This window comes from Rhinolophus sinicus, chromosome 16 (genome assembly GCF_057876585.1).
Source record: "Rhinolophus sinicus isolate RSI-liver-muscle chromosome 16, RSI-T2T, whole genome shotgun sequence".
Classification (NCBI taxonomy): domain Eukaryota; kingdom Metazoa; phylum Chordata; class Mammalia; order Chiroptera; family Rhinolophidae; genus Rhinolophus; species Rhinolophus sinicus.
In genome coordinates, this window is record NC_142516.1 from 157985238 (window position 1) to 157999148 (window position 13911).

The following is a 13911-nucleotide window of genomic DNA, read 5'->3' on the forward strand; positions in this document are numbered from 1 at the left end:
AAATTTTTTTTCTTGAGTCTTACCTTATTTCCTGTGATATGGAATTAGACATTAAACTATCTACACAAAATCCATTCATTTAAAACATGTAACACTCTGTTCCAAAGTATGGCATTAAACAGAATAGACAAATACACTACCCACATGAAGCTTTCATTCTGGTGGGGGAGACATAAAATAGTGAAATAATTACATAAAATGTCAGTGGATGATAAGTGTCAAGAAGAACATGAAAGCTCAAAAGGTGATAGAAAATGTGAAGGTTTCATTTGCACTTACATTTCTAAGGAGACATTTCTGAATGGATATACTCAAAGGGTCACTAGATTTTTGTTATGTTAAATCAGTTTCTTACCAAGTAAATTGTAATAACATAAATAAGATCTCAAAAACTGCTTCAGCCAAAAGACAGCAATCATCTAAACTTCTTATTTTCCAATGAACATATGGATGTACACATCCTTTCTTAGTAGTGTTTCGGGTTTCTTTGGATAAATACCCAGAAGTGGAATTACTGGGTCCCTCTTTGTCTCATTATAGTCTTTGTTTTTAAGTCTATTTTGACTGGTATAAATACTTTTGCTCCAGCTTTTTATTTGTTTGTTTGTTTTCATTTGCATGAAATATATTTTTCTATCATTTTACTTTCAGTCTGTATGTGTTTTCCATTGGGACTAGGTCTCTTGTACACAGCACGTGTAAGAGTATTGTTTTCTTATGCATTTAGCTAACCTAACTTTTTGATTGAAATATTTAATCCTACACAATGTAAATAATTATTGATAGATATGTAATTACTGACATTTTATTATTCATATTTTTTATCATTTTTTCCCTTCTTTTTCTGAAAGAAATCCCTTTACCATTTCTTATAATACTGGTTTGGTGGTGATGAACTCCATTAGTTTTTTCTTGTCTGGGAAGCTTTTTATCTGTCCATTGATTCTAAATGATAACTTTGATGATTAGAATAATCTTGGTTGTAGGTTCTTACTTTTCATCAGTTTAAATATTTCCTGCCAATCTATTCTTTCCTGCAAAGTTTCTGTTAAAAAACAAACAAACAAACAAAACTGACAGTCTTATGGGAGCTCCCTTGTAGATAACTAACTGCTTTTCTCTTTCTACTTTTAACACTGTCTCTTTTTCTTTAACCTTCAGCAGTTTGATTATGGTGTGTCTTGATGTGGGCCTCTTTGGGTGCATCTTGTTTGGGACTCTGCAGTTCCTGAGCTTGTATGTCTATTTCCTTCACCATGTTAGGGAATTTTTCCATCATTATTTCTTAAATTAGTTTTTCAATCCCTTGCTCTCTCTTTTCTCCTTCTGGTACCCCTATGATGTGAATCTTGGTACACTTGATGTTGTCCCAGAGGCTCCTTATACTATCCTCATATTTTTGGATACATTTTTCCTTTTGCTGTTCTGATTGGGTGTTTTTTCTACCGTATCTTCCAAATTGCTGATTCAAGTCCTCTGCTTCTTCAAATCTACTATTGATTTCTTCTAATGTATTCTTCATTTTAGTTATTCTTCATTTCTGACTAGTTATTTTTTATGTTTTTACTTACATTTTATGTTTTCTATCTTTTTGTTAAAGCTCTCACTGAGATCATTGAGCATCCTTATAACTAGTGTTTTGAACTCTGCATCTGGTAGATTGCTTATATCCATTTTGTTTAGTTATTCGTCTGGAGCTTGGTTCTGTTGTTTCATTTGAGACATGTTTGTCTCTTCATTTTGGCTGTCTCCTGGTATTTGTTTCTATGTATTATGTAGAGCTGCTATATCTCCCAGTCTTTGTAGAGTGGCCTTATGTAGTAGCTATCCTGTGGGGTCTAATGGCACATTCTCTTTGGTTACCTGAGCCATGTGCTGCTGGCCTTGTATGGGTTGGTTTGCCTTTCTATTGTAGTTGAGTCTTGGTTGCTGTTTACATGTCAATGGTAGTGATTTACCCTCAGGTTGATTGGTTGTGAGGACTGGCTGTGACTACAGTAGAGGGGCTGTTTTGCAGGGATTGACCTTGTAGAACAGGATTCACTTTAGCAGGGCTCTGGTGCCTGCCTAATCTATCCTTTTGTGTGTCATTTGTGGAGGTGGTCAAGTGATGCTCCTTCATGATCCAAAGCCAGCCACCAGGTGTACCAGCCCCCAGGCCTTCTGAGAGGGACCTCACCACAGGCCAAGTTCAACTTCAGCCTGCGCTCTGCCCAGGTCTTCTTTCTGTGCTGGGTTTGGAGTTGCCTGAGAGAGGCTAAACTGCCAACTGAAGCCAGCTGCTGCTACTGCCAGGCTTGGGGCTGCTTAGCAAGTACAATGTTTCCCCAGAAATAAGACCTAACTGGAAAATAAGCCCTAGCATGATTTTTCAGGAGGACATCCACTGAACATAAGCCCTAATGCATCTTTTGGAGCAAAACTTAATATAAGATGCGGTGTTATTTTTGGGGAAACACAGTAGTATGGGGCACACCGACGCCAGGTTTGGCTTGTTGGGGGTTTGTGGACCTTTGAGATATTTTTGGGAAAGTCCACAGCATGAGTGAACACAGGGATTTGTATGGAAAGCACTGGAAGGCCATAATTTTTATTCTTTATCAGCTGATACTTTAAGAACTTAGATGCTAAGAGGGAGATAATAGTACCACATCCTCCTAAAATATATGTCACTTGAAGCATGTCATATAATAATTCTAGTTTATGGTCACTCATTTAATCATAAAATAAGCCAACATAAACTATTTATTGTATTTAAACACAGAAGTAATATAGTAATCAGACTTTCTTTTATTTCTTTCCAAATTTGGCCTAGATTTTTGTTTGTTTATGAGGTCATTACATTTATCTCTAGGGAAAATATACAGCAAATAAAACCTTATGATATTCCCTAAGCAAATAAATTATATGTGGACACACTCTGTCCATATTAGTTACCATATCAAACATATTACTGAATACACTAATATAAAATGCCATACTTCAAAAAATTAATTAACCTAATTCTAATACACTATGCTTTCCACCAACAACTTGGCTGTGGTACCTAGGAAATTAGGTGGATATTAATGGCTCATATTCCTTTAACATTTAACAAGAATTTTTAATGAAAGTTGAATACATATCATATGTTGGTAGTAAAACCCAATTAATTGAAAGAAAACTCATTGGATAAAAGCTTTTAAGAAATGTTAATTGATAAAAAATGGAAATAACTTCCCAGTGAACACTGCATCACTGGACATTTTTAAATGTCATGTATCACTACCTGATGTATTCAAGATGGAATCCCTGCATTAATAAAGAATTAACAACTGAAGCTTATCCTCATCATTAATATCTTTGAATTACTGTTTAGCATGCCTTTTACAAAATCCTGTAGAAATAAAAAAAAAAAGACGTGTTTTACCTCCATTTTCTATTCAAAAATTTTTCAAATAAGATTTCTAGTACTGTTTTATAATATACATATATATGTGTATCTATATATGCATATTCAATAAGGTTTTAGTGTATGCATATATACACAAATACACACATATATATACATATACATGTATGTATGTATGTATCTGTGTATAGATATAGAGATGATATTTTTAGCTACATTTTATAGTTTATTTTTATCATGACTTAGTAATTCACTGTATCTTATCTGTAGAGTTATTATTACTTGGTAGAATTACGTATTAACTATTTAAATGTTCTGTTAATCTCTATACTTACCAGGCTACTGATTAATAAATTAATTCAGTAGACAATTGGTACGTCATTACTTTCATCTACTATATCAAAGTTTTTCTTTATCATTTTGTAAGTATAATTCATATTATTTTTCATAGTTCAGGATGTTTGTTCAAGTGAGATGGAATTCATCACACAGTTGATCCACTGTCCATTATAACAGATTTTTGTTCTTTTCCAGCAGGTATATTTATATTCTTGGCAGTCACACATTTTCTGAATGGTTTTTCTATTAGAATGAATGAGTAGAAAGTAGAGCAGATGGTCAGTGATGGCTCTTCTAAATTTTCTGTAGTTATACCAAAGAACCCACATCTATTGTGACTTCTTCAGAATATGTGTATTTATATAGGATGTGTTTTGTCATTACGTATGTGCGCATGTGTGTGTGTGAATTTCCTATGATACACAGTAAAATCAATTGTGACTATTCAACCAAAATAAAAATATGCTTTATTGTATGCGTAAGGTTAGTTGTATACTACTCTCTTTTTCACTTTCTACTCTTAATTATGAAAACTGAAAAATATTCTGATAATTAGTGTCACTGTATCATATAAAAAGACCAGAGATATATCATCAAAGAGAGTTAAATGCCAATCATGAACAGTTTTTTAATTCATATAAAGATATTTGACCTCTATCTAAAAGCTAGTGGGTAGAAACTGAAGTGTTTTATGTGGGATAATGACACTAAATTTACATTTCAAAAAATTCACCCTTACCTGCACTGTAGAAAATTTATTGAAAAAAAGACAAAAAAGTATTATTGCAGAAAATTATGAAAACAAGACAAGGATACTTGTGATAGATAATGCTATCTTAGTCTAGAATATTGTATATAGAGATGGAGAAAAAATGCACATATTTTAAATTACCGGAACTTGAAATGGTTTGAAATGAGGAGGTGAGATGTAGGAATGATTTATTATTGCCTCTAAGGTTTCTCGAAGATAGCATTGCTTGAATGATCATTTATTGTGATAGAGGACAGTGGAGGAAGGATAAATTTAGTTTGAATATCATAAGTTCAGGTTGAGACATGAAAAACTGGATGTGTCTCTTAGATATTCCAGATTTCAACGTGACATAAGGATATACACATCTGAAGTTCCACCGATAGGTAGACTACCGATAGGTATCAATTAAAGATTAAATTTGGAAGATGCCAATATATCTGAAATTATATGGCTGAATGACACCTCTATAAATGGTTGTAGGATAAAAAGAAAAGAGAGAAAGAGCAACCCTTATGGCAATCAAAGCATAATACTTGGTAGAAAAGATATAAAGAGGAAAACTAGATATGCATGTCTTATGAAATCATATATGTATAAAGAGAACAATTAGAAGAAAAATAGAGAAAATGTGATAAGAGTTATTAGAAATTAAAATAATTAAAAATAGTAAATTCAGCAAAATTGCAAAACCATAGACTAGCACAGTTGAAATATGAAGCAGTGTTCTGAAAGATATACTTGAGAGTGACGTCATAAGAATAGCGGCAGTGGGGCACACTTTTTGAGTTTTCCTCCGGATCTTATCACAAATGGGACATCTATAACACATCAAAGGACTCTGTGCTCATCAGGCAGAACAGTTAAGAGACTCGTGCAAGGATTACTTGAAGGTGGGCAAATTGGGCTAGCAGGGGAAGAGGGAAGGGAGCAGAGTGGAGACACGGCCCACACCTGCAGCTGTGGAGACATGGCCTGCATCTGCGGTGGTGGAAACGCGGCCGGTATCTGCAGCTGCAGAGATGCAGGGGATCCCAGGATGGAACAGAGAACACAAAAGCCAGGTGGTGGGCTCTTTCCCTGCGTCCCACAGCTGATCTCTCCTGCTGAGGGGGCAGCATATCCAGCATTTGAGGCAATAACATCAGCTGAGACCTCCAGCTGGGCCCTAGGTTGGACAAAGGACACAAACTCCATACCTGGGCCCTTCCCCCCCACTCTTATAATCCTACTCCGCCCTTCCAGAGACTTAAAGTGGTCCCTGAACTGAAGAGTAGTGTCAGATTACAGAGGAACCTTAGTGCTCAGGCTGTGGGAAGACCAGCGTGCAACTCTGACCCAGGGAAGAGGTTGGGAAGAGGGTGATTTTTGCTGGGCTAGGAGAGAAGAGAGTCCTCCACCATCAGCCACCACCTTTTCTGGCCTGTGGTAAGAGTGTAACACAGCTGGGCTGGGAGAGAGGAGACTCCTCCTTCCCCAGCAGCCACCCTTTCTGGCCTGCCTAGGGCAGGGTAATTACAACTGCGGAGGTACTCCCAGGGATCAGCAGTAGGCGGCAGACGCAGCTCTGGGCTTTCGGCAGCTCAGAAATCTCCCGCCCGCCACACACACACACACACACACACACACACACACACACACATGCACGTGCGCAGAAGAAGTACCCTAAGACTCAGGAGAACTGGGCACAGGGCTGGTGGTGCTACTTTCAGTGCACATATGTGCAGGCAGGGGCAGAAACTGCACTGACTTTGTAGAAACTACCCTACAGACCCCGAAGCCCCACTCATCTAAATCTGCAGTCCCAACGTCACTCTGGGCACCAGGTGACAGGCTCTGCCTGCACAATATACAGAGGACTCTTTGGTACAGGAGAAGACAACCTGGAGATTACTTGGTGGGCTTAAGCCAAGACTGGCGCAGCTTTTTTTTGTTTTGTTTTGCTTTGTCTTTATATCTTTGATATCTTTGCCTGTGTTGAGTGTGGGTTTTCGGTTGCTAATGTGAATATATTTGATCTTTTTCTTTGTTGTTGTTGTTGTTGTGCTTGGTGATTTGTTTGTTCTGAAATTGCCCTACCGGAGCCCAGCTTAAGAGGCACAAGATTCAATACACCCAGAGGCCAACTCTAGACCAAACCAGAGTACTACCGGGTTTGACCTACAAGTGACACATCCAGAGGGAATTCTCTACAGGCACAAGAGCCCATAGAGGCCAAACCACATTTAAGTGGTCAACCTTCACTCAGCATAACACCCTGCAGTGAGCAGAGCCAAGTCTCACAATGAGTCAGCCTAACAATTAACTCCACCTACTCACATGCAAAAAGCAATTAAAGATCTTCTTTAACAGGACACTATACACAACACAAAAGTCACCTTTGGAGCACACGCGGAGAAGAACAAAGTAGTGCAAGTCAATATAAAGGACACATACTACCTAAGATAACCCAGCAAGAACTAAGAACACTAGGGGATCTACCTAATACATTGAAGCAAACACAGAGAGTCAGCCAGAATGGGGAAACTAAAAAACATTTCCCAAATAAAAGAACAGAAGAAACCTCCAGAAATGGAACCAAATGAAACAGAGGTAACTGATCTATCAGAGACAGAGTTCAGAACACTGATGACAAGAATGTTTAAGGAGCTTAGAGATGACATAAAGAAGGATATGGAAATCACAATGAACAACCAGTTAGAACAAAATAACACAATTACTGAAATGAAGAACTCACTTGAAGGAATTAACAGCAGGTTAGATAAAGCAGAGGATCGAACCAGTGACTTAGGAGACAAGCTAGCAGAGATCAACCAAACAGAACAACAGAAAGAAAAAAGATTAAAAAACAATGAAGATGGTTTAAGAGACCTCTGGGATAACATCAAACACAACAACATGTGCATCATAGGAATACCAGAAGGTGAAGAGAGGAAGCAAAGGATTGAGAACATATTTGAAGTAATAATGTCCGAAAACTTCCCTAACCTGATGAAGGAAACCAACATACAAGCCCAGGAAGTACAGAGAGTTCCAACCAGGATAAACCCAAGCAGGTCCACACCAAGACACATTATAGTTAAAATAGCAAAGGTTAAAGACAAAGAGAGAATCCTAAAAGCAACAAGACAAAGACAGAGGGTTAAATACAAGGGAACTCCCATGAGACTATCAAATGACTTCTCTGCAGAAACATTGAAGGCCAGGAGGGAGTGGTAGGAGATACTCAAAGTGATGGAAAAGAAAGGCCTACAACCTAGATTGCTTTATCCAGCAAGGCTACCATTTAAAGTTGATGGAGAGATAAAGAGCTTCCCAGAAAATAATAAACTAAAGGAATTTATTACCACCAAGCCAACATTGCAAGAAATACTAAAAGGACTTCTGTAAATAGAAGAAAGATGAAAACAATCTAACGACAAATTTAAAAATTGCAATAACTATGTACCTATCAATAATCACTTTAAATGTAAACGGATTAAATGCTCCAATCAAGAGATATAGGGTGGCTGCGTGGATAAGAAAGCAAGACCCTTGTATATGTTGTATACAAGAGACTCACCTCAGATCAAAAGACACACACAGGCTGAAAGTGAGGGGTTGGATTAAGATATTTCATGCAAATGGAAATGAGAAAAAAGCTGGAGTTGCAAAACTTATATCTGACAAAATAGACTTTAAAATGAAGAACAAGTTAAAAGACAAAGATGGGCACTATATAATAATAAAGGGATAGATCTAACAAGAGGACATAACCCTAGTAAACATCTATGCACCCAACATAGGAGCACCTAAATATATGAAACAGATATTGACTAACATAAACATAGAGCTCAACAGTAACACTATCATAGTAGGGGACTTCAACACACCTCTGACAACAAGGGACAGGTCTTCCTGACAGAAAATCAAGGGACAGGTCTTCCTGCCTTAAATGACACATTGGACCTCTTGGATTTAATCGATATTTTCAGAGCATTTCACCCTAAAGCTGCAGAATACACGTTCTTCTCAAGTGCATATGGAACATTTTCCAAGATAGACCATCTGTTAGGCCACAAAACAAGTCCTGATAAATAAGAAAATTAAAATCATACCAATCGTCTTCTCTGACCACAGTGCTATGAAATTAGAAATGAACTACAGGAAAAAAATCAATTCATGGAGGCTGAATAACACGTTACTAAATCATGAATGGGTCAAGCAGGAGATCAAGGAAGAAATCAAAAGATATCTCGAGACAAAGGAAAATGAAAACACGATGACCCAGAATGTATGGGATGCAGCGAAAGCAGTCCTAAGAGGGAAATTCATAGCATTGCAGGCCTACCTTAAGAAACAAGAAAAATCACTAATTAACAGTTTATCTTCACACTTAAGGTATCGGGAAAAAGAACAGTAAAATAAGTCCAAAGGGAGTACAAGGAAGGAGATAATAAAGATCAGAGTGGAAATAAATGAAATAGAAACCAGAAAAACAATACAAAGTTCAATTAATCCAAAAGTTGGGTCTTAGAGAAGATAAGCAAAATCGACAAAACTTTAGCCAGACTCATTCAAAAAAGAGAGAGAGGATCAAAATTAATAGAATCAGAAATGAAAGAGGAGAAGTGACAGCAGACACCGCTGGAATATATATATAAAAAAAAAGAAATTACTACGTGCAAATATATGCCAACAAATATGACAATCTGGAAGAAGTGGACAATTTTCTAGAAGCATACAGCCTTCTAAGGCTAACTCAAGAAGAAACAGAAAACCTGAATAGACTCATTACCACCAGGGAAATTGAATCAGTAATCAACAATCTCCCAACAAACAAAAGCCCTGGACCAGATGGCTTTACAGGTGAATTTTACAAAACATTCAAAAAAGAATTATCACCTATTTTCCTCAAGCTCTTCCAAAAAATCTAGAAGAAGGGAAGACTCCCAAACAGTTTTTACGAAGCCGCTATCACCCTGATCCCAAAATCAGACAAAGATACCACAAAAAAAGAAAACTACAGGCCGATATCTCTAATGAATATAGATGCAAAAATCCTCAACAAAATATTAACGAACAGAATTCAGCAATACATTAAAAAGATCATACACCATGATCAAGTGGGCTTCATCCCTGGTATGCAAGGGTGGTTCAACATCCACAAGTCAATTAATGTGATACAACACATTAACAAAATGAAAAATAAAAATCACATGATCATATCAATAGATGCAGAAAAAGCATTTGATAAAATCCAACAGTCATTTATGAGAAAAACACTTAAGAAAGTGGGAATAGAGGGATCGTATCTCAACATAATAAAGGCCATATATGATAAACCCACAGCTAACATCATACTCAATAGGGAAAAGCTAAAACCATTCCCCTTAAGATCAGGAACAAGGCAAGTTTGCCCACTTTCTCCGCTTCTATTCAACACAGTCCTGGAAGTTCTAGCCACAGCAATCAGACAAGAAAAAGAAATAAAAGGCATCCAAATCGGTAAGGAGGAAGTAAAACTGTCATTATATGCAGATGACATGATACTATATAGAGAGAACCATAAAGACTCCACCAAGAAACTATTAGAGCTTATAGATGAATTTAGTAAAGTAGCAGGATACAAAATTAATATTCAGAAATCAGTTGCATTTGTGTATACCAATAATAAAACATAAGAAGGAGAAATTTTTTTAAAAATCCCTTTTACAATTGCTTCAAAGACTATAAAATACCTGGGAATAAATTTAACCAAAGAAGTAAAAGATCTGTACTCAGAAAATTATAAGACACTGAAGAAAGAAATGAAAGAAGATACAAATAGATGGAAACACATATCATGTTCACGGATAGGAAGAATTAATATAGTTAAAATGTCCATACTGCCTAAGGCAATATACATATTCAACACAATTCCTATCAAACTAGCAACAACGTTTTTCACAGAAGTAGAACATATAAACCTAAAATTTATATTGGACCATAAAAGACCCTGGATAGCTTCAGCAATCTTGAGAAATAAGAACAAAGTGGGAGGTATAACAATACCTGACATCAAGTTATACTACAAGGCTACAGTAATCAAAACAGCATGGTACTGACATAAAAACAGACACATAGATCAATGGAACAGAACAGAGAGTCCAGAAATAAATCCATGCCTATATGGCCATTTAATTTACAATAATGGAAGCAAGAATGTATGGTGGTTAAAGATAGTTTATTCAATAAATGGTGCTGGGAAACCTGGACAGACACATGCAAAAAAATGAAACTGGACCACCTCCTTACACCATATACGAAAATAAATTCAAAATGGATTAAAGACTTAAATGTAAGATCTGAAACCATAAAATTCCTAGAAGAAAATACAGGAAGAAACTTCACAGACATTACCCAGAGTAAGATTTTTACTGATATATCCCCTCACGCAATGGAAGTAAGAGAAAAAATAAACATGTGAGATTACATCAAACTAAAAAGTTTTTTCACAGCAAAGGAAACCATCAATAAAACAAAAAATGGATCCTACTGAATGGGTAAACATATTTGCCAATCATATATCAGATAAGGGGTTAGTATCCCAAATTTATAAAAAACTCACTCAACTCAACTCCAAAAAAACAAACAACTAAATTAAAAAATGGGTAGAGGACATGAAGAGACAGTTTTCTAAAAAGGACATGCATATGGCAAACAGACATATGAAAAAATGCTCAACCTCACTAACCATCAGAGAAATGCAAATAAAACCACAATGAGATACCACCTCACTGCAGTCAAAATGGCTATCACAAATAAATCAACAGACAACAAGTGCTGGCGCGAATGTGGAGAAAAGGAAACTCTTGTGCACTTTTGGTGGGATTGCAGATTGGTGCAGCCACTATGGAAAACTTTGTGCACTCCTATGTTTATCGCAGCACTATACACAGTAGCAAAGACATGGAAACAACCAAAATGTCCATCAGTAGATGACTGGATTAAGAAACTGTGGTACATTTATCCAATGGCGTATTACGCAGCCATAAAGAAGAAAGAAATCTTACCATTTGCTACAACATGGATGGACCTAGAGAACATTATGTTAAGTGAAAGAAGTCAGATAGAGAAAGACAAATACCATATAATCTCAATTATATGTGGAATCTAAAGAAAAGAATAAGTGAATGAACTAATTAGAAACAGTTTTGGAGACATAGAGGAAAAACTGAGTGTTGCTAGATGGGAGGGGGTGTGGGGATAAGGGGGACCTTGAGGGTATTAGAAAACATTCAGTAACCAGAAGATGGCCACAGGGTTTTGAAACCTAATTTGGGGAATGTAATCAATAATGTTGTACAGATTTTGTAGGGTATCCGATGGACACTTGTCTCATTAGGGAGACCACCTCAGGGATGATGTAGATGCCTGATCACTGCATTGTACACCTGAAGCTGAAGCTGAACAATAATGAATGTCAACTACAAGTTATATATATATATATATATATATATATATATATATATATATATATATATATATGTATATGTATATACACATATATGTATATGTATATATATGTATATATATTACATTTCCACTGTCTCTCTTCCTAATGCTGTACTCTGCTTCTTGTAAGTGTATACATATACATATTTATAATTGTATTTGCATATACATATTTACAATTGTATTACATATGTATATGTATATACTTAAAACAAGAAGCAGAGTACAGCATTAGGAAGAGAGACAGTGAAAATGTAATGGCTCTGTGCAATGTCAGAGGGATAGTGGATGGGGAAGTGTGGTTCACACGGTGTGAGGGATATAAATGACAAACATCTAAGTATTACTTTGTCTTGTGCACCTGAAACTAATAAAAAAATGGGGAAAAAAAGATACACTTGAAGTATCTTTCAGAATATATAACAAAAATACAAAGTGAAAAAATGAGAGAAAAAAATCAAGCCATGCACAGAAAAAAATATATAGATATTACTTATATATGTAATATATGTGTGTGTGTGTGTGTGTGATACAAATATGGATGTGAAGTTTTCCTAAAGTTAAAATAAGTACCAAGCTCTAGTTGGAAAAGTTCCAACTAGTTCCGTATAATGATATTAAAGTGGGAGAGATTCAACCAAAATATCTAGTGAAGTCCTTGATAATCAAGAATTAAACAAAACATGCTAAAATAAAATTTTCCAGAAAGAGACAAAAAATAACTTAAAAGAATTGTAGCTATATTGGCCTCAAACACTACAGCACAAAGCATACATGAATATATATGCACATATATAATATGGTATATATTATATTATTATATGTATCTTGTAAAATACATGCATATTCTATGTGTGTGTACATATACTTGTAATAATTGTAAGTAAAACATACAACTATTAAACAGATAAGTGTTGACTTGATGGAAGTGTATAAAGATCAGCATTGTGAAAAATGTCAATATATAATATACCTTCCATCGTGAAATAGAATCATTCTACCTTGTATCACCTTACACTATAAGGAGGCAAGATTATCAGTTGGATTTTTTATTATAGTGGCAATGTATTCTACATTTGAGTAGAGCATTTAGTGTATAAGCCATAAGGATGCTAGTTTTGATGGGGAGAGAAGGAAAAGAAGTCTTGTTAGCCCATCTAGGCTTCACTGCACTCTGTTGTTCTGCTTGGTTGTTATAACGGAGAGCATCCCATGGTGCTTAAAATGTTTACGACAAATAAAGATACTGTAGGCAGTATCAGGGAAGCACCAAAGGGGAAACCACAGCACTGACTTTCAAGGTTCTGATGTATATCCATGCCCTCATTTGCCAATAACTATTTTTGAGAAACAGACTTTGCTTTGCTACAATACAATAAGAGGTAAAGACCAAGTGCCTAATAATAGGACATAAAATACCATCCATTCAGACCTACTCATTATGAACTCGATGTTATCTGACCCCAAAAATCGTAAGGATGGGAATGCTCAGAAATAACCTATCATCAAGTGGAAATGGTACAAAAATGTTCAGACACAATTAATCTATGTGGTTAGTGGCTCAAACTCCTTCAATATTTATTCCTGCAGAATTACCTTTTCTCCCTCAATCTACACCTATGATCTCAAGGAAATTAGCTTATAACCAGTTTACTGAAGAGGAAAATTTCAGACTTGGTTTGTGGATAATTTTACAAGATAGAATGAGACCACACAGAAGTGATGGCTAAAGCATTAGACATCTACATAGGGTTGTAACCAAACTTAGTGGTTGATAAGGTCTGGGAAAGTGATACATATCCAGTTGGGCAAAGACTGTGAAGATATTTGTGTCCCAGATGAATGTTCACCAAAGGGCTTCCAAAATGTTCTCATAATAATGTGGTATGTTAGCCAGGATTTTCCAGAGAAACAGAACCAATAATAATCCATTTAAATAGATTTATTATATGGT